General features: G+C 53.1%; 25 non-coding genes and 5 pseudogenes across 25 annotated transcripts; 22 read left to right on the top strand and 8 right to left on the bottom strand.

Moving 5' to 3' along the window:
• Positions 1–259: 259 nt before the first annotated feature.
• Positions 260–378, bottom strand: LOC148827639 (5S ribosomal RNA; annotated as a pseudogene).
• Positions 379–834: 456 nt separating this feature from the next.
• Positions 835–953, bottom strand: LOC148827638 (5S ribosomal RNA; annotated as a pseudogene).
• A 456-nt stretch (positions 954–1,409) lies between these two features.
• LOC148827637 (5S ribosomal RNA) lies at positions 1,410–1,528 on the bottom strand. Its single transcript, XR_016092737.1, has one exon. It is a non-coding gene; the product is annotated as a 5S ribosomal RNA (ribosomal RNA).
• Positions 1,529–2,064: 536 nt separating this feature from the next.
• On the bottom strand, positions 2,065–2,183 carry LOC148827636 (5S ribosomal RNA). Its single transcript, XR_016092736.1, has one exon. It is a non-coding gene; the product is annotated as a 5S ribosomal RNA (ribosomal RNA).
• Positions 2,184–2,720: 537 nt separating this feature from the next.
• On the bottom strand, positions 2,721–2,839 carry LOC148827635 (5S ribosomal RNA; annotated as a pseudogene).
• Positions 2,840–3,376: 537 nt separating this feature from the next.
• Positions 3,377–3,495, bottom strand: LOC148827634 (5S ribosomal RNA). Its single transcript, XR_016092735.1, has one exon. It is a non-coding gene; the product is annotated as a 5S ribosomal RNA (ribosomal RNA).
• Positions 3,496–3,951: 456 nt separating this feature from the next.
• On the bottom strand, positions 3,952–4,070 carry LOC148827633 (5S ribosomal RNA). Its single transcript, XR_016092733.1, has one exon. It is a non-coding gene; the product is annotated as a 5S ribosomal RNA (ribosomal RNA).
• A 456-nt stretch (positions 4,071–4,526) lies between these two features.
• On the bottom strand, positions 4,527–4,645 carry LOC148827632 (5S ribosomal RNA). The gene has a single exon (XR_016092732.1). It is a non-coding gene; the product is annotated as a 5S ribosomal RNA (ribosomal RNA).
• A 991-nt stretch (positions 4,646–5,636) lies between these two features.
• On the top strand, positions 5,637–5,755 carry LOC148827631 (5S ribosomal RNA). The gene has a single exon (XR_016092730.1). It is a non-coding gene; the product is annotated as a 5S ribosomal RNA (ribosomal RNA).
• A 456-nt stretch (positions 5,756–6,211) lies between these two features.
• LOC148827630 (5S ribosomal RNA) lies at positions 6,212–6,330 on the top strand. The gene has a single exon (XR_016092729.1). It is a non-coding gene; the product is annotated as a 5S ribosomal RNA (ribosomal RNA).
• Positions 6,331–6,786: 456 nt separating this feature from the next.
• On the top strand, positions 6,787–6,905 carry LOC148827629 (5S ribosomal RNA). Its single transcript, XR_016092728.1, has one exon. It is a non-coding gene; the product is annotated as a 5S ribosomal RNA (ribosomal RNA).
• A 456-nt stretch (positions 6,906–7,361) lies between these two features.
• LOC148827628 (5S ribosomal RNA) lies at positions 7,362–7,480 on the top strand. The gene has a single exon (XR_016092727.1). It is a non-coding gene; the product is annotated as a 5S ribosomal RNA (ribosomal RNA).
• Positions 7,481–7,936: 456 nt separating this feature from the next.
• Positions 7,937–8,055, top strand: LOC148827627 (5S ribosomal RNA). The gene has a single exon (XR_016092726.1). It is a non-coding gene; the product is annotated as a 5S ribosomal RNA (ribosomal RNA).
• Positions 8,056–8,511: 456 nt separating this feature from the next.
• On the top strand, positions 8,512–8,630 carry LOC148827626 (5S ribosomal RNA). The gene has a single exon (XR_016092725.1). It is a non-coding gene; the product is annotated as a 5S ribosomal RNA (ribosomal RNA).
• Positions 8,631–9,086: 456 nt separating this feature from the next.
• LOC148827625 (5S ribosomal RNA) lies at positions 9,087–9,205 on the top strand. The gene has a single exon (XR_016092724.1). It is a non-coding gene; the product is annotated as a 5S ribosomal RNA (ribosomal RNA).
• Positions 9,206–9,742: 537 nt separating this feature from the next.
• On the top strand, positions 9,743–9,861 carry LOC148827624 (5S ribosomal RNA). The gene has a single exon (XR_016092722.1). It is a non-coding gene; the product is annotated as a 5S ribosomal RNA (ribosomal RNA).
• Positions 9,862–10,317: 456 nt separating this feature from the next.
• Positions 10,318–10,436, top strand: LOC148827623 (5S ribosomal RNA; annotated as a pseudogene).
• A 456-nt stretch (positions 10,437–10,892) lies between these two features.
• On the top strand, positions 10,893–11,011 carry LOC148827622 (5S ribosomal RNA). Its single transcript, XR_016092721.1, has one exon. It is a non-coding gene; the product is annotated as a 5S ribosomal RNA (ribosomal RNA).
• Positions 11,012–11,548: 537 nt separating this feature from the next.
• On the top strand, positions 11,549–11,667 carry LOC148827621 (5S ribosomal RNA). The gene has a single exon (XR_016092720.1). It is a non-coding gene; the product is annotated as a 5S ribosomal RNA (ribosomal RNA).
• Positions 11,668–12,123: 456 nt separating this feature from the next.
• On the top strand, positions 12,124–12,242 carry LOC148827620 (5S ribosomal RNA). The gene has a single exon (XR_016092719.1). It is a non-coding gene; the product is annotated as a 5S ribosomal RNA (ribosomal RNA).
• Positions 12,243–12,698: 456 nt separating this feature from the next.
• On the top strand, positions 12,699–12,817 carry LOC148827619 (5S ribosomal RNA). The gene has a single exon (XR_016092718.1). It is a non-coding gene; the product is annotated as a 5S ribosomal RNA (ribosomal RNA).
• Positions 12,818–13,273: 456 nt separating this feature from the next.
• Positions 13,274–13,392, top strand: LOC148827618 (5S ribosomal RNA). Its single transcript, XR_016092880.1, has one exon. It is a non-coding gene; the product is annotated as a 5S ribosomal RNA (ribosomal RNA).
• A 456-nt stretch (positions 13,393–13,848) lies between these two features.
• On the top strand, positions 13,849–13,967 carry LOC148827617 (5S ribosomal RNA). The gene has a single exon (XR_016092717.1). It is a non-coding gene; the product is annotated as a 5S ribosomal RNA (ribosomal RNA).
• A 456-nt stretch (positions 13,968–14,423) lies between these two features.
• Positions 14,424–14,542, top strand: LOC148827616 (5S ribosomal RNA; annotated as a pseudogene).
• Positions 14,543–14,998: 456 nt separating this feature from the next.
• LOC148827615 (5S ribosomal RNA) lies at positions 14,999–15,117 on the top strand. Its single transcript, XR_016092716.1, has one exon. It is a non-coding gene; the product is annotated as a 5S ribosomal RNA (ribosomal RNA).
• Positions 15,118–15,573: 456 nt separating this feature from the next.
• On the top strand, positions 15,574–15,692 carry LOC148827614 (5S ribosomal RNA). Its single transcript, XR_016092715.1, has one exon. It is a non-coding gene; the product is annotated as a 5S ribosomal RNA (ribosomal RNA).
• Positions 15,693–16,148: 456 nt separating this feature from the next.
• On the top strand, positions 16,149–16,267 carry LOC148827613 (5S ribosomal RNA). Its single transcript, XR_016092714.1, has one exon. It is a non-coding gene; the product is annotated as a 5S ribosomal RNA (ribosomal RNA).
• A 456-nt stretch (positions 16,268–16,723) lies between these two features.
• LOC148827612 (5S ribosomal RNA) lies at positions 16,724–16,842 on the top strand. The gene has a single exon (XR_016092712.1). It is a non-coding gene; the product is annotated as a 5S ribosomal RNA (ribosomal RNA).
• Positions 16,843–17,298: 456 nt separating this feature from the next.
• LOC148827611 (5S ribosomal RNA) lies at positions 17,299–17,417 on the top strand. Its single transcript, XR_016092711.1, has one exon. It is a non-coding gene; the product is annotated as a 5S ribosomal RNA (ribosomal RNA).
• A 456-nt stretch (positions 17,418–17,873) lies between these two features.
• Positions 17,874–17,992, top strand: LOC148827610 (5S ribosomal RNA). The gene has a single exon (XR_016092710.1). It is a non-coding gene; the product is annotated as a 5S ribosomal RNA (ribosomal RNA).
• Positions 17,993–18,278: the final 286 nt, after the last annotated feature.

The raw sequence follows: 18,278 nt of genomic DNA, 5'->3' as shown, positions 1-18,278 counted from the left end.
AAACGCGACTCCCCGAACGCCAGCCGAACAAGTCTCCACAGCCGAAGCGCTGTGTCTCTTTTCAGCTGGCGATAAACCTTTCCTCGATCCTTTGCGGACTTGTAAAACTGTTCATGATCAGAATAAAAAACGCTCACGCTAATACACAAGCACCCGTGTCTCGCCAAAGCTGACAAATAAACAGACGGACAAGCCGCACTGCACGTGTGAACAGGGGAATGAGCGAGCGAGCGGGGATAGGGCGCCTCCTGCGCTTAAAAGCTTACAGCACCTGGTATTCCCAGGCGGTCTCCCATCCAAGTACTAACCAGGCCCATCCCTGTTTAGCTTCCGCGATCAGACGAGATCAGGCGTGCTCAAGGGGGTGTGGCCGTAAGCAAGAGCAAGGCTCGCTGGCACCCTTCTTATAGAGAGGACAGCTCCGTCACCTCTTTTACGACGCTGCTTTTTTCTTGCTTCCTTCCAATGAGGACGGAGCTGCGGGAGAAAGGGCGCTATAGAGGATCGCTGTGGAGAGCTGCTGCTGTGCTTTGACATCTGAGCTCTGTGGAAAACGATCTCAATACAATTCTGAAAAACGCGACTCCCCGAACGCCAGCCGAACAAGTCTCCACAGCCGAAGCGCTGTGTCTCTTTTCAGCTGGCGATAAACCTTTCCTCGATCCTTTGCGGACTTGTAAAACTGTTCATGATCAGAATAAAAAACGCTCACGCTAATACACAAGCACCCGTGTCTCGCCAAAGCTGACAAATAAACAGACGGACAAGCCGCACTGCACGTGTGAACAGGGGAATGAGCGAGCGAGCGGGGATAGGGCGCCTCCTGCGCTTAAAAGCTTACAGCACCTGGTATTCCCAGGCGGTCTCCCATCCAAGTACTAACCAGGCCCATCTCTGTTTAGCTTCCGAGATCAGACGAGATCAGGCATGCTCAAGGGGGTGTGGCCGTAAGCGAGAGCAAGGCTCGCTGGCACCCTTCTTATAGAGAGGACAGCTCCGTCACCTCTTTTACGACGCTGCTTTTTTCTTGCTTCCTTCCAATGAGGACGGAGCTGCGGGAGAAAGGGCGCTATAGAGGATCGCTGTGGAGAGCTGCTGCTGTGCTTTGACATCTGAGCTCTGTGGAAAACGATCTCAATACAATTCTGAAAAACGCGACTCCCCGAACGCCAGCCGAACAAGTCTCCACAGCCGAAGCGCTGTGTCTCTTTTCAGCTGGCGATAAACCTTTCCTCGATCCTTTGCGGACTTGTAAAACTGTTCATGATCAGAATAAAAAACGCTCACGCTAATACACAAGCACCCGTGTCTCGCCAAAGCTGACAAATAAACAGACGGACAAGCCGCACTGCACGTGTGAACAGGGGAATGAGCGAGCGAGCGGGGATAGGGCGCCTCCTGCGCTTAAAAGCTTACAGCACCTGGTATTCCCAGGCGGTCTCCCATCCAAGTACTAACCAGGCCCATCCCTGTTTAGCTTCCGAGATCAGACGAGATCAGGCGTGCTCAAGGGGGTGTGGCCGTAAGCGAGAGCAAGGCTCGCTGGCACCCTTCTTATAGAGAGGACAGCTCCGTCACCTCTTTTACGACGCTGCTTTTTTTCCCTTGCGTTTTTCTCTTCTTCCCACGTTCTCTCTCTTCACTGCCTTCGTCCCCCTCTATTTCACTTCAGCCTTTCACTCTTGCTTCCTTCCAATGAGGACGGAGCTGCGGGAGAAAGGGCGCTATAGAGGATCGCTGTGGAGAGCTGCTGCTGTGCTTTGACATCTGAGCTCTGTGGAAAACGATCTCAATACAATTCTGAAAAACGCGACTCCCCGAACGCCAGCCGAACAAGTCTCCACAGCCGAAGCGCTGTGTCTCTTTTCAGCTGGCGATAAACCTTTCCTCGATCCTTTGCGGACTTGTAAAACTGTTCATGATCAGAATAAAAAACGCTCACGCTAATACACAAGCACCCGTGTCTCGCCAAAGCTGACAAATAAACAGACGGACAAGCCGCACTGCACGTGTGAACAGGGGAATGAGCGAGCGAGCGGGGATAGGGCGCCTCCTGCGCTTAAAAGCTTACAGCACCTGGTATTCCCAGGCGGTCTCCCATCCAAGTACTAACCAGGCCCATCCCTGTTTAGCTTCCGAGATCAGACGAGATCAGGCGTGCTCAAGGGGGTGTGGCCGTAAGCGAGAGCAAGGCTCGCTGGCACCCTTCTTATAGAGAGGACAGCTCCGTCACCTCTTTTACGACGCTGCTTTTTTTCCCTTGCGTTTTTCTCTTCTTCCCACGTTCTCTCTCTTCACTGCCTTCGTCCCCGCTCTATTTCACTTCAGCCTTTCACTCTTGCTTCCTTCCAATGAGGACGGAGCTGCGGGAGAAAGGGCGCTATAGAGGATCGCTGTGGAGAGCTGCTGCTGTGCTTTGACATCTGAGCTCTGTGGAAAACGATCTCAATACAATTCTGAAAAACGCGACTCCCCGAACGCCAGCCGAACAAGTCTCCACAGCCGAAGCGCTGTGTCTCTTTTCAGCTGGCGATAAACCTTTCCTCGATCCTTTGCGGACTTGTAAAACTGTTCATGATCAGAATAAAAAACGCTCACGCTAATACACAAGCACCCGTGTCTCGCCAAAGCTGACAAATAAACAGACGGACAAGCCGCACTGCACGTGTGAACAGGGGAATGAGCGAGCGAGCGGGGATAGGGCGCCTCCTGCGCTTAAAAGCTTACAGCACCTGGTATTCCCAGGCGGTCTCCCATCCAAGTACTAACCAGGCCCATCCCTGTTTAGCTTCCGAGATCAGACGAGATCAGGCGTGCTCAAGGGGGTGTGGCCGTAAGAGAGAGCAAGGCTCGCTGGCACCCTTCTTATAGAGAGGACAGCTCCGTCACCTCTTTTACGACGCTGCTTTTTTTCCCTTGCGTTTTTCTCTTCTTCCCACGTTCTCTCTCTTCACTGCCTTCGTCCCCGCTCTATTTCACTTCAGCCTTTCACTCTTGCTTCCTTCCAATGAGGACGGAGCTGCGGGAGAAAGGGCGCTATAGAGGATCGCTGTGGAGAGCTGCTGCTGTGCTTTGACATCTGAGCTCTGTGGAAAACGATCTCAATACAATTCTGAAAAACGCGACTCCCCGAACGCCAGCCGAACAAGTCTCCACAGCCGAAGCGCTGTGTCTCTTTTCAGCTGGCGATAAACCTTTCCTCGATCCTTTGCGGACTTGTAAAACTGTTCATGATCAGAATAAAAAACGCTCACGCTAATACACAAGCACCCGTGTCTCGCCAAAGCTGACAAATAAACAGACGGACAAGCCGCACTGCACGTGTGAACAGGGGAATGAGCGAGCGAGCGGGGATAGGGCGCCTCCTGCGCTTAAAAGCTTACAGCACCTGGTATTCCCAGGCGGTCTCCCATCCAAGTACTAACCAGGCCCATCCCTGTTTAGCTTCCGAGATCAGACGAGATCAGGCGTGCTCAAGGGGGTGTGGCCGTAAGCGAGAGCAAGGCTCGCTGGCACCCTTCTTATAGAGAGGACAGCTCCGTCACCTCTTTTACGACGCTGCTTTTTTCTTGCTTCCTTCCAATGAGGACGGAGCTGCGGGAGAAAGGGCGCTATAGAGGATCGCTGTGGAGAGCTGCTGCTGTGCTTTGACATCTGAGCTCTGTGGAAAACGATCTCAATACAATTCTGAAAAACGCGACTCCCCGAACGCCAGCCGAACAAGTCTCCACAGCCGAAGCGCTGTGTCTCTTTTCAGCTGGCGATAAACCTTTCCTCGATCCTTTGCGGACTTGTAAAACTGTTCATGATCAGAATAAAAAACGCTCACGCTAATACACAAGCACCCGTGTCTCGCCAAAGCTGACAAATAAACAGACGGACAAGCCGCACTGCACGTGTGAACAGGGGAATGAGCGAGCGAGCGGGGATAGGGCGCCTCCTGCGCTTAAAAGCTTACAGCACCTGGTATTCCCAGGCGGTCTCCCATCCAAGTACTAACCAGGCCCATCCCTGTTTAGCTTCCGAGATCAGACGAGATCAGGCGTGCTCAAGGGGGTGTGGCCGTAAGCGAGAGCAAGGCTCGCTGGCACCCTTCTTATAGAGAGGACAGCTCCGTCACCTCTTTTACGACGCTGCTTTTTTCTTGCTTCCTTCCAATGAGGACGGAGCTGCGGGAGAAAGGGCGCTATAGAGGATCGCTGTGGAGAGCTGCTGCTGTGCTTTGACATCTGAGCTCTGTGGAAAACGATCTCAATACAATTCTGAAAAACGCGACTCCCCGAACGCCAGCCGAACAAGTCTCCACAGCCGAAGCGCTGTGTCTCTTTTCAGCTGGCGATAAACCTTTCCTCGATCCTTTGCGGACTTGTAAAACTGTTCATGATCAGAATAAAAAACGCTCACGCTAATACACAAGCACCCGTGTCTCGCCAAAGCTGACAAATAAACAGACGGACAAGCCGCACTGCACGTGTGAACAGGGGAATGAGCGAGCGAGCGGGGATAGGGCGCCTCCTGCGCTTAAAAGCTTACAGCACCTGGTATTCCCAGGCGGTCTCCCATCCAAGTACTAACCAGGCCCATCCCTGTTTAGCTTCCGAGATCAGACGAGATCAGGCGTGCTCAAGGGGGTGTGGCCGTAAGCAAGAGCAAGGCTCGCTGGCACCCTTCTTATAGAGAGGACAGCTCCGTCACCTCTTTTACGACGCTGCTTTTTTCTTGCTTCCTTCCAATGAGGACGGAGCTGCGGGAGAAAGGGCGCTATAGAGGATCGCTGTGGAGAGCTGCTGCTGTGCTTTGACATCTGAGCTCTGTGGAAAACGATCTCAATACAATTCTGAAAAACGCGACTCCCCGAACGCCAGCCGAACAAGTCTCCACAGCCGAAGCGCTGTGTCTCTTTTCAGCTGGCGATAAACCTTTCCTCGATCCTTTGCGGACTTGTAAAACTGTTCATGATCAGAATAAAAAACGCTCACGCTAATACACAAGCACCCGTGTCTCGCCAAAGCTGACAAATAAACAGACGGACAAGCCGCACTGCACGTGTGAACAGGGGAATGAGCGAGCGAGCGGGGATAGGGCGCCTCCTGCGCTTAAAAGCTTACAGCACCTGGTATTCCCAGGCGGTCTCCCATCCAAGTACTAAACAGGGATGGGAATACCAGGTGCTGTAAGCTTTTAAGCGCAGGAGGCGCCCTATCCCCGCTCGCTCGCTCATTCCCCTGTTCACACGTGCAGTGCGGCTTGTCCGTCTGTTTATTTGTCAGCTTTGGCGAGACACGGGTGCTTGTGTATTAGCGTGAGCGTTTTTTATTCTGATCATGAACAGTTTTACAAGTCCGCAAAGGATCGAGGAAAGGTTTATCGCCAGCTGAAAAGAGACACAGCGCTTCGGCTGTGGAGACTTGTTCGGCTGGCGTTCGGGGAGTCGCGTTTTTCAGAATTGTATTGAGATCGTTTTCCACAGAGCTCAGATGTCAAAGCACAGCAGCAGCTCTCCACAGCGATCCTCTATAGCGCCCTTTCTCCCGCAGCTCCGTCCTCATTGGAAGGAAGCAAGAAAAAAGCAGCGTCGTAAAAGAGGTGACGGAGCTCTCCTCTCTATAAGAAGGGTGCCAGCGAGCCTTGCTCTCGCTTACGGCCACACCCCCTTGAGCACGCCTGATCTCGTCTGATCTCGGAAGCTAAACAGGGATGGGCCTGGTTAGTACTTGGATGGGAGACCGCCTGGGAATACCAGGTGCTGTAAGCTTTTAAGCGCAGGAGGCGCCCTATCCCCGCTCGCTCGCTCATTCCCCTGTTCACACGTGCAGTGCGGCTTGTCCGTCTGTTTATTTGTCAGCTTTGGCGAGACACGGGTGCTTGTGTATTAGCGTGAGCGTTTTTTATTCTGATCATGAACAGTTTTACAAGTCCGCAAAGGATCGAGGAAAGGTTTATCGCCAGCTGAAAAGAGACACAGCGCTTCGGCTGTGGAGACTTGTTCGGCTGGCGTTCGGGGAGTCGCGTTTTTCAGAATTGTATTGAGATCGTTTTCCACAGAGCTCAGATGTCAAAGCACAGCAGCAGCTCTCCACAGCGATCCTCTATAGCGCCCTTTCTCCCGCAGCTCCGTCCTCATTGGAAGGAAGCAAGAAAAAAGCAGCGTCGTAAAAGAGGTGACGGAGCTGTCCTCTCTATAAGAAGGGTGCCAGCGAGCCTTGCTCTCGCTTACGGCCACACCCCCTTGAGCACGCCTGATCTCGTCTGATCTCGGAAGCTAAACAGGGATGGGCCTGGTTAGTACTTGGATGGGAGACCGCCTGGGAATACCAGGTGCTGTAAGCTTTTAAGCGCAGGAGGCGCCCTATCCCCGCTCGCTCGCTCATTCCCCTGTTCACACGTGCAGTGCGGCTTGTCCGTCTGTTTATTTGTCAGCTTTGGCGAGACACGGGTGCTTGTGTATTAGCGTGAGCGTTTTTTATTCTGATCATGAACAGTTTTACAAGTCCGCAAAGGATCGAGGAAAGGTTTATCGCCAGCTGAAAAGAGACACAGCGCTTCGGCTGTGGAGACTTGTTCGGCTGGCGTTCGGGGAGTCGCGTTTTTCAGAATTGTATTGAGATCGTTTTCCACAGAGCTCAGATGTCAAAGCACAGCAGCAGCTCTCCACAGCGATCCTCTATAGCGCCCTTTCTCCCGCAGCTCCGTCCTCATTGGAAGGAAGCAAGAAAAAAGCAGCGTCGTAAAAGAGGTGACGGAGCTGTCCTCTCTATAAGAAGGGTGCCAGCGAGCCTTGCTCTCGCTTACGGCCACACCCCCTTGAGCACGCCTGATCTCGTCTGATCTCGGAAGCTAAACAGGGATGGGCCTGGTTAGTACTTGGATGGGAGACCGCCTGGGAATACCAGGTGCTGTAAGCTTTTAAGCGCAGGAGGCGCCCTATCCCCGCTCGCTCGCTCATTCCCCTGTTCACACGTGCAGTGCGGCTTGTCCGTCTGTTTATTTGTCAGCTTTGGCGAGACACGGGTGCTTGTGTATTAGCGTGAGCGTTTTTTATTCTGATCATGAACAGTTTTACAAGTCCGCAAAGGATCGAGGAAAGGTTTATCGCCAGCTGAAAAGAGACACAGCGCTTCGGCTGTGGAGACTTGTTCGGCTGGCGTTCGGGGAGTCGCGTTTTTCAGAATTGTATTGAGATCGTTTTCCACAGAGCTCAGATGTCAAAGCACAGCAGCAGCTCTCCACAGCGATCCTCTATAGCGCCCTTTCTCCCGCAGCTCCGTCCTCATTGGAAGGAAGCAAGAAAAAAGCAGCGTCGTAAAAGAGGTGACGGAGCTCTCCTCTCTATAAGAAGGGTGCCAGCGAGCCTTGCTCTCGCTTACGGCCACACCCCCTTGAGCACGCCTGATCTCGTCTGATCTCGGAAGCTAAACAGGGATGGGCCTGGTTAGTACTTGGATGGGAGACCGCCTGGGAATACCAGGTGCTGTAAGCTTTTAAGCGCAGGAGGCGCCCTATCCCCGCTCGCTCGCTCATTCCCCTGTTCACACGTGCAGTGCGGCTTGTCCGTCTGTTTATTTGTCAGCTTTGGCGAGACACGGGTGCTTGTGTATTAGCGTGAGCGTTTTTTATTCTGATCATGAACAGTTTTACAAGTCCGCAAAGGATCGAGGAAAGGTTTATCGCCAGCTGAAAAGAGACACAGCGCTTCGGCTGTGGAGACTTGTTCGGCTGGCGTTCGGGGAGTCGCGTTTTTCAGAATTGTATTGAGATCGTTTTCCACAGAGCTCAGATGTCAAAGCACAGCAGCAGCTCTCCACAGCGATCCTCTATAGCGCCCTTTCTCCCGCAGCTCCGTCCTCATTGGAAGGAAGCAAGAAAAAAGCAGCGTCGTAAAAGAGGTGACGGAGCTGTCCTCTCTATAAGAAGGGTGCCAGCGAGCCTTGCTCTCGCTTACGGCCACACCCCCTTGAGCACGCCTGATCTCGTCTGATCTCGGAAGCTAAACAGGGATGGGCCTGGTTAGTACTTGGATGGGAGACCGCCTGGGAATACCAGGTGCTGTAAGCTTTTAAGCGCAGGAGGCGCCCTATCCCCGCTCGCTCGCTCATTCCCCTGTTCACACGTGCAGTGCGGCTTGTCCGTCTGTTTATTTGTCAGCTTTGGCGAGACACGGGTGCTTGTGTATTAGCGTGAGCGTTTTTTATTCTGATCATGAACAGTTTTACAAGTCCGCAAAGGATCGAGGAAAGGTTTATCGCCAGCTGAAAAGAGACACAGCGCTTCGGCTGTGGAGACTTGTTCGGCTGGCGTTCGGGGAGTCGCGTTTTTCAGAATTGTATTGAGATCGTTTTCCACAGAGCTCAGATGTCAAAGCACAGCAGCAGCTCTCCACAGCGATCCTCTATAGCGCCCTTTCTCCCGCAGCTCCGTCCTCATTGGAAGGAAGCAAGAAAAAAGCAGCGTCGTAAAAGAGGTGACGGAGCTGTCCTCTCTATAAGAAGGGTGCCAGCGAGCCTTGCTCTCGCTTACGGCCACACCCCCTTGAGCACGCCTGATCTCGTCTGATCTCGGAAGCTAAACAGGGATGGGCCTGGTTAGTACTTGGATGGGAGACCGCCTGGGAATACCAGGTGCTGTAAGCTTTTAAGCGCAGGAGGCGCCCTATCCCCGCTCGCTCGCTCATTCCCCTGTTCACACGTGCAGTGCGGCTTGTCCGTCTGTTTATTTGTCAGCTTTGGCGAGACACGGGTGCTTGTGTATTAGCGTGAGCGTTTTTTATTCTGATCATGAACAGTTTTACAAGTCCGCAAAGGATCGAGGAAAGGTTTATCGCCAGCTGAAAAGAGACACAGCGCTTCGGCTGTGGAGACTTGTTCGGCTGGCGTTCGGGGAGTCGCGTTTTTCAGAATTGTATTGAGATCGTTTTCCACAGAGCTCAGATGTCAAAGCACAGCAGCAGCTCTCCACAGCGATCCTCTATAGCGCCCTTTCTCCCGCAGCTCCGTCCTCATTGGAAGGAAGCAAGAAAAAAGCAGCGTCGTAAAAGAGGTGACGGAGCTGTCCTCTCTATAAGAAGGGTGCCAGCGAGCCTTGCTCTCGCTTACGGCCACACCCCCTTGAGCACGCCTGATCTCGTCTGATCTCGGAAGCTAAACAGGGATGGGCCTGGTTAGTACTTGGATGGGAGACCGCCTGGGAATACCAGGTGCTGTAAGCTTTTAAGCGCAGGAGGCGCCCTATCCCCGCTCGCTCGCTCATTCCCCTGTTCACACGTGCAGTGCGGCTTGTCCGTCTGTTTATTTGTCAGCTTTGGCGAGACACGGGTGCTTGTGTATTAGCGTGAGCGTTTTTTATTCTGATCATGAACAGTTTTACAAGTCCGCAAAGGATCGAGGAAAGGTTTATCGCCAGCTGAAAAGAGACACAGCGCTTCGGCTGTGGAGACTTGTTCGGCTGGCGTTCGGGGAGTCGCGTTTTTCAGAATTGTATTGAGATCGTTTTCCACAGAGCTCAGATGTCAAAGCACAGCAGCAGCTCTCCACAGCGATCCTCTATAGCGCCCTTTCTCCCGCAGCTCCGTCCTCATTGGAAGGAAGCAAGAGTGAAAGGCTGAAGTGAAATAGAGCGGGGACGAAGGCAGTGAAGAGAGAGAACGTGGGAAGAAGAGAAAAACGCAAGGGAAAAAAAGCAGCGTCGTAAAAGAGGTGACGGAGCTGTCCTCTCTATAAGAAGGGTGCCAGCGAGCCTTGCTCTCGCTTACGGCCACACCCCCTTGAGCACGCCTGATCTCGTCTGATCTCGGAAGCTAAACAGGGATGGGCCTGGTTAGTACTTGGATGGGAGACCGCCTGGGAATACCAGGTGCTGTAAGCTTTTAAGCGCAGGAGGCGCCCTATCCCCGCTCGCTCGCTCATTCCCCTGTTCACACGTGCAGTGCGGCTTGTCCGTCTGTTTATTTGTCAGCTTTGGCGAGACACGGGTGCTTGTGTATTAGCGTGAGCGTTTTTTATTCTGATCATGAACAGTTTTACAAGTCCGCAAAGGATCGAGGAAAGGTTTATCGCCAGCTGAAAAGAGACACAGCGCTTCGGCTGTGGAGACTTGTTCGGCTGGCGTTCGGGGAGTCGCGTTTTTCAGAATTGTATTGAGATCGTTTTCCACAGAGCTCAGATGTCAAAGCACAGCAGCAGCTCTCCACAGCGATCCTCTATAGCACCCTTTCTCCCGCAGCTCCGTCCTCATTGGAAGGAAGCAAGAAAAAAGCAGCGTCGTAAAAGAGGTGACGGAGCTGTCCTCTCTATAAGAAGGGTGCCAGCGAGCCTTGCTCTCGCTTACGGCCACACCCCCTTGAGCACGCCTGATCTCGTCTGATCTTGGAAGCTAAACAGGGATGGGCCTGGTTAGTACTTGGATGGGAGACCGCCTGGGAATACCAGGTGCTGTAAGCTTTTAAGCGCAGGAGGCGCCCTATCCCCGCTCGCTCGCTCATTCCCCTGTTCACACGTGCAGTGCGGCTTGTCCGTCTGTTTATTTGTCAGCTTTGGCGAGACACGGGTGCTTGTGTATTAGCGTGAGCGTTTTTTATTCTGATCATGAACAGTTTTACAAGTCCGCAAAGGATCGAGGAAAGGTTTATCGCCAGCTGAAAAGAGACACAGCGCTTCGGCTGTGGAGACTTGTTCGGCTGGCGTTCGGGGAGTCGCGTTTTTCAGAATTGTATTGAGATCGTTTTCCACAGAGCTCAGATGTCAAAGCACAGCAGCAGCTCTCCACAGCGATCCTCTATAGCGCCCTTTCTCCCGCAGCTCCGTCCTCATTGGAAGGAAGCAAGAAAAAAGCAGCGTCGTAAAAGAGGTGACGGAGCTGTCCTCTCTATAAGAAGGGTGCCAGCGAGCCTTGCTCTCGCTTACGGCCACACCCCCTTGAGCACGCCTGATCTCGTCTGATCTCGGAAGCTAAACAGGGATGGGCCTGGTTAGTACTTGGATGGGAGACCGCCTGGGAATACCAGGTGCTGTAAGCTTTTAAGCGCAGGAGGCGCCCTATCCCCGCTCGCTCGCTCATTCCCCTGTTCACACGTGCAGTGCGGCTTGTCCGTCTGTTTATTTGTCAGCTTTGGCGAGACACGGGTGCTTGTGTATTAGCGTGAGCGTTTTTTATTCTGATCATGAACAGTTTTACAAGTCCGCAAAGGATCGAGGAAAGGTTTATCGCCAGCTGAAAAGAGACACAGCGCTTCGGCTGTGGAGACTTGTTCGGCTGGCGTTCGGGGAGTCGCGTTTTTCAGAATTGTATTGAGATCGTTTTCCACAGAGCTCAGATGTCAAAGCACAGCAGCAGCTCTCCACAGCGATCCTCTATAGCGCCCTTTCTCCCGCAGCTCCGTCCTCATTGGAAGGAAGCAAGAGTGAAAGGCTGAAGTGAAATAGAGCGGGGACGAAGGCAGTGAAGAGAGAGAACGTGGGAAGAAGAGAAAAACGCAAGGGAAAAAAAGCAGCGTCGTAAAAGAGGTGACGGAGCTGTCCTCTCTATAAGAAGGGTGCCAGCGAGCCTTGCTCTCGCTTACGGCCACACCCCCTTGAGCACGCCTGATCTCGTCTGATCTCGGAAGCTAAACAGGGATGGGCCTGGTTAGTACTTGGATGGGAGACCGCCTGGGAATACCAGGTGCTGTAAGCTTTTAAGCGCAGGAGGCGCCCTATCCCCGCTCGCTCGCTCATTCCCCTGTTCACACGTGCAGTGCGGCTTGTCCGTCTGTTTATTTGTCAGCTTTGGCGAGACACGGGTGCTTGTGTATTAGCGTGAGCGTTTTTTATTCTGATCATGAACAGTTTTACAAGTCCGCAAAGGATCGAGGAAAGGTTTATCGCCAGCTGAAAAGAGACACAGCGCTTCGGCTGTGGAGACTTGTTCGGCTGGCGTTCGGGGAGTCGCGTTTTTCAGAATTGTATTGAGATCGTTTTCCACAGAGCTCAGATGTCAAAGCACAGCAGCAGCTCTCCACAGCGATCCTCTATAGCGCCCTTTCTCCCGCAGCTCCGTCCTCATTGGAAGGAAGCAAGAAAAAAGCAGCGTCGTAAAAGAGGTGACGGAGCTGTCCTCTCTATAAGAAGGGTGCCAGCGAGCCTTGCTCTCGCTTACGGCCACACCCCCTTGAGCACGCCTGATCTCGTCTGATCTCGGAAGCTAAACAGGGATGGGCCTGGTTAGTACTTGGATGGGAGACCGCCTGGGAATACCAGGTGCTGTAAGCTTTTAAGCGCAGGAGGCGCCCTATCCCCGCTCGCTCGCTCATTCCCCTGTTCACACGTGCAGTGCGGCTTGTCCGTCTGTTTATTTGTCAGCTTTGGCGAGACACGGGTGCTTGTGTATTAGCGTGAGCGTTTTTTATTCTGATCATGAACAGTTTTACAAGTCCGCAAAGGATCGAGGAAAGGTTTATCGCCAGCTGAAAAGAGACACAGCGCTTCGGCTGTGGAGACTTGTTCGGCTGGCGTTCGGGGAGTCGCGTTTTTCAGAATTGTATTGAGATCGTTTTCCACAGAGCTCAGATGTCAAAGCACAGCAGCAGCTCTCCACAGCGATCCTCTATAGCGCCCTTTCTCCCGCAGCTCCGTCCTCATTGGAAGGAAGCAAGAAAAAAGCAGCGTCGTAAAAGAGGTGACGGAGCTGTCCTCTCTATAAGAAGGGTGCCAGCGAGCCTTGCTCTCGCTTACGGCCACACCCCCTTGAGCACGCCTGATCTCGTCTGATCTCGGAAGCTAAACAGGGATGGGCCTGGTTAGTACTTGGATGGGAGACCGCCTGGGAATACCAGGTGCTGTAAGCTTTTAAGCGCAGGAGGCGCCCTATCCCCGCTCGCTCGCTCATTCCCCTGTTCACACGTGCAGTGCGGCTTGTCCGTCTGTTTATTTGTCAGCTTTGGCGAGACACGGGTGCTTGTGTATTAGCGTGAGGTTTTTTTATTCTGATCATGAACAGTTTTACAAGTCCGCAAAGGATCGAGGAAAGGTTTATCGCCAGCTGAAAAGAGACACAGCGCTTCGGCTGTGGAGACTTGTTCGGCTGGCGTTCGGGGAGTCGCGTTTTTCAGAATTGTATTGAGATCGTTTTCCACAGAGCTCAGATGTCAAAGCACAGCAGCAGCTCTCCACAGCGATCCTCTATAGCGCCCTTTCTCCCGCAGCTCCGTCCTCATTGGAAGGAAGCAAGAAAAAAGCAGCGTCGTAAAAGAGGTGACGGAGCTGTCCTCTCTATAAGAAGGGTGCCAGCGAGCCTTGCTCTCGCTTACGGCCACACCCCCTTGAGCACGCCTGATCTCGTCTGGTCTCGGAAGCTAAGCAGGGATGGGCCTGGTTAGTACTTGGATGGGAGACCGCCTGGGAATACCAGGTGCTGTAAGCTTTTAAGCGCAGGAGGCGCCCTATCCCCGCTCGCTCGCTCATTCCCCTGTTCACACGTGCAGTGCGGCTTGTCCGTCTGTTTATTTGTCAGCTTTGGCGAGACACGGGTGCTTGTGTATTAGCGTGAGCGTTTTTTATTCTGATCATGAACAGTTTTACAAGTCCGCAAAGGATCGAGGAAAGGTTTATCGCCAGCTGAAAAGAGACACAGCGCTTCGGCTGTGGAGACTTGTTCGGCTGGCGTTCGGGGAGTCGCGTTTTTCAGAATTGTATTGAGATCGTTTTCCACAGAGCTCAGATGTCAAAGCACAGCAGCAGCTCTCCACAGCGATCCTCTATAGCGCCCTTTCTCCCGCAGCTCCGTCCTCATTGGAAGGAAGCAAGAAAAAAGCAGCGTCGTAAAAGAGGTGACGGAGCTGTCCTCTCTATAAGAAGGGTGCCAGCGAGCCTTGCTCTCGCTTACGGCCACACCCCCTTGAGCACGCCTGATCTCGTCTGATCTCGGAAGCTAAACAGGGATGGGCCTGGTTAGTACTTGGATGGGAGACCGCCTGGGAATACCAGGTGCTGTAAGCTTTTAAGCGCAGGAGGCGCCCTATCCCCGCTCGCTCGCTCATTCCCCTGTTCACACGTGCAGTGCGGCTTGTCCGTCTGTTTATTTGTCAGCTTTGGCGAGACACGGGTGCTTGTGTATTAGCGTGAGCGTTTTTTATTCTGATCATGAACAGTTTTACAAGTCCGCAAAGGATCGAGGAAAGGTTTATCGCCAGCTGAAAAGAGACACAGCGCTTCGGCTGTGGAGACTTGTTCGGCTGGCGTTCGGGGAGTCGCGTTTTTCAGAATTGTATTGAGATCGTTTTCCACAGAGCTCAGATGTCAAAGCACAGCAGCAGCTCTCCACAGCGATCCTCTATAGCGCCCTTTCTCCCGCAGCTCCGTCCTCATTGGAAGGAAGCAAGAAAAAAGCAGCGTCGTAAAAGAGGTGACGGAGCTGTCCTCTCTATAAGAAGGGTGCCAGCGAGCCTTGCTCTCGCTTACGGCCACACCCCCTTGAGCACGCCTGATCTCGTCTGGTCTCGGAAGCTAAACAGGGATGGGCCTGGTTAGTACTTGGATGGGAGACCGCCTGGGAATACCAGGTGCTGTAAGCTTTTAAGCGCAGGAGGCGCCCTATCCCCGCTCGCTCGCTCATTCCCCTGTTCACACGTGCAGTGCGGCTTGTCCGTCTGTTTATTTGTCAGCTTTGGCGAGACACGGGTGCTTGTGTATTAGCGTGAGCGTTTTTTATTCTGATCATGAACAGTTTTACAAGTCCGCAAAGGATCGAGGAAAGGTTTATCGCCAGCTGAAAAGAGACACAGCGCTTCGGCTGTGGAGACTTGTTCGGCTGGCGTTCGGGGAGTCGCGTTTTTCAGAATTGTATTGAGATCGTTTTCCACAGAGCTCAGATGTCAAAGCACAGCAGCAGCTCTCCACAGCGATCCTCTATAGCGCCCTTTCTCCCGCAGCTCCGTCCTCATTGGAAGGAAGCAAGAAAAAAGCAGCGTCGTAAAAGAGGTGACGGAGCTGTCCTCTCTATAAGAAGGGTGCCAGCGAGCCTTGCTCTCGCTTACGGCCACACCCCCTTGAGCACGCCTGATCTCGTCTGATCTCGGAAGCTAAACAGGGATGGGCCTGGTTAGTACTTGGATGGGAGACCGCCTGGGAATACCAGGTGCTGTAAGCTTTTAAGCGCAGGAGGCGCCCTATCCCCGCTCGCTCGCTCATTCCCCTGTTCACACGTGCAGTGCGGCTTGTCCGTCTGTTTATTTGTCAGCTTTGGCGAGACACGGGTGCTTGTGTATTAGCGTGAGCGTTTTTTATTCTGATCATGAACAGTTTTACAAGTCCGCAAAGGATCGAGGAAAGGTTTATCGCCAGCTGAAAAGAGACACAGCGCTTCGGCTGTGGAGACTTGTTCGGCTGGCGTTCGGGGAGTCGCGTTTTTCAGAATTGTATTGAGATCGTTTTCCACAGAGCTCAGATGTCAAAGCACAGCAGCAGCTCTCCACAGCGATCCTCTATAGCGCCCTTTCTCCCGCAGCTCCGTCCTCATTGGAAGGAAGCAAGAAAAAAGCAGCGTCGTAAAAGAGGTGACGGAGCTGTCCTCTCTATAAGAAGGGTGCCAGCGAGCCTTGCTCTCGCTTACGGCCACACCCCCTTGAGCACGCCTGATCTCGTCTGATCTCGGAAGCTAAACAGGGATGGGCCTGGTTAGTACTTGGATGGGAGACCGCCTGGGAATACCAGGTGCTGTAAGCTTTTAAGCGCAGGAGGCGCCCTATCCCCGCTCGCTCGCTCATTCCCCTGTTCACACGTGCAGTGCGGCTTGTCCGTCTGTTTATTTGTCAGCTTTGGCGAGACACGGGTGCTTGTGTATTAGCGTGAGCGTTTTTTATTCTGATCATGAACAGTTTTACAAGTCCGCAAAGGATCGAGGAAAGGTTTATCGCCAGCTGAAAAGAGACACAGCGCTTCGGCTGTGGAGACTTGTTCGGCTGGCGTTCGGGGAGTCGCGTTTTTCAGAATTGTATTGAGATCGTTTTCCACAGAGCTCAGATGTCAAAGCACAGCAGCAGCTCTCCACAGCGATCCTCTATAGCGCCCTTTCTCCCGCAGCTCCGTCCTCATTGGAAGGAAGCAAGAAAAAAGCAGCGTCGTAAAAGAGGTGACGGAGCTGTCCTCTCTATAAGAAGGGTGCCAGCGAGCCTTGCTCTCGCTTACGGCCACACCCCCTTGAGCACGCCTGATCTCGTCTGATCTCGGAAGCTAAACAGGGATGGGCCTGGTTAGTACTTGGATGGGAGACCGCCTGGGAATACCAGGTGCTGTAAGCTTTTAAGCGCAGGAGGCGCCCTATCCCCGCTCGCTCGCTCATTCCCCTGTTCACACGTGCAGTGCGGCTTGTCCGTCTGTTTATTTGTCAGCTTTGGCGAGACACGGGTGCTTGTGTATTAGCGTGAGCGTTTTTTATTCTGATCATGAACAGTTTTACAAGTCCGCAAAGGATCGAGGAAAGGTTTATCGCCAGCTGAAAAGAGACACAGCGCTTCGGCTGTGGAGACTTGTTCGGCTGGCGTTCGGGGAGTCGCGTTTTTCAGAATTGTATTGAGATCGTTTTCCACAGAGCTCAGATGTCAAAGCACAGCAGCAGCTCTCCACAGCGATCCTCTATAGCGCCCTTTCTCCCGCAGCTCCGTCCTCATTGGAAGGAAGCAAGAAAAAAGCAGCGTCGTAAAAGAGGTGACGGAGCTGTCCTCTCTATAAGAAGGGTGCCAGCGAGCCTTGCTCTCGCTTACGGCCACACCCCCTTGAGCACGCCTGATCTCGTCTGATCTCGGAAGCTAAACAGGGATGGGCCTGGTTAGTACTTGGATGGGAGACCGCCTGGGAATACCAGGTGCTGTAAGCTTTTAAGCGCAGGAGGCGCCCTATCCCCGCTCGCTCGCTCATTCCCCTGTTCACACGTGCAGTGCGGCTTGTCCGTCTGTTTATTTGTCAGCTTTGGCGAGACACGGGTGCTTGTGTATTAGCGTGAGCGTTTTTTATTCTGATCATGAACAGTTTTACAAGTCCGCAAAGGATCGAGGAAAGGTTTATCGCCAGCTGAAAAGAGACACAGCGCTTCGGCTGTGGAGACTTGTTCGGCTGGCGTTCGGGGAGTCGCGTTTTTCAGAATTGTATTGAGATCGTTTTCCACAGAGCTCAGATGTCAAAGCACAGCAGCAGCTCTCCACAGCGATCCTCTATAGCGCCCTTTCTCCCGCAGCTCCGTCCTCATTGGAAGGAAGCAAGAAAAAAGCAGCGTCGTAAAAGAGGTGACGGAGCTGTCCTCTCTATAAGAAGGGTGCCAGCGAGCCTTGCTCTCGCTTACGGCCACACCCCCTTGAGCACGCCTGATCTCGTCTGATCTCGGAAGCTAAACAGGGATGGGCCTGGTTAGTACTTGGATGGGAGACCGCCTGGGAATACCAGGTGCTGTAAGCTTTTAAGCGCAGGAGGCGCCCTATCCCCGCTTGCTCGCTCATTCCCCTGTTCACACGTGCAGTGCGGCTTGTCCGTCTGTTTATTTGTCAGCTTTGGCGAGACACGGGTGCTTGTGTATTAGCGTGAGCGTTTTTTATTCTGATCATGAACAGTTTTACAAGTCCGCAAAGGATCGAGGAAAGGTTTATCGCCAGCTGAAAAGAGACACAGCGCTTCGGCTGTGGAGACTTGTTCGGCTGGCGTTCGGGGAGTCGCGTTTTTCAGAATTGTATTGAGATCGTTTTCCACAGAGCTCAGATGTCAAAGCACAGCAGCAGCTCTCCACAGCGATCCTCTATAGCGCCCTTTCTCCCGCAGCTCCGTCCTCATTGGAAGGAAGCAAGAAAAAAGCAGCGTCGTAAAAGAGGTGACGGAGCTGTCCTCTCTATAAGAAGGGTGCCAGCGAGCCTTGCTCTCGCTTACGGCCACACCCCCTTGAGCACGCCTGATCTCGTCTGATCTCGGAAGCTAAACAGGGATGGGCCTGGTTAGTACTTGGATGGGAGACCGCCTGGGAATACCAGGTGCTGTAAGCTTTTAAGCGCAGGAGGCGCCCTATCCCCGCTCGCTCGCTCATTCCCCTGTTCACACGTGCAGTGCGGCTTGTCCGTCTGTTTATTTGTCAGCTTTGGCGAGACACGGGTGCTTGTGTATTAGCGTGAGCGTTTTTTATTCTGATCATGAACAGTTTTACAAGTCCGCAAAGGATCGAGGAAAGGTTTATCGCCAGCTGAAAAGAGACACAGCGCTTCGGCTGTGGAGACTTGTTCGGCTGGCGTTCGGGGAGTCGCGTTTTTCAGAATTGTATTGAGATCGTTTTCC

This window comes from Atractosteus spatula, chromosome 10, assembly GCF_055471065.1.
Source record: "Atractosteus spatula isolate fAtrSpa1 chromosome 10, fAtrSpa1.hap1, whole genome shotgun sequence".
Taxonomy (NCBI): Eukaryota; Metazoa; Chordata; class Actinopteri; order Semionotiformes; family Lepisosteidae; genus Atractosteus; species Atractosteus spatula.
This window is presented reverse-complemented; position numbering and strand designations above follow the sequence as displayed.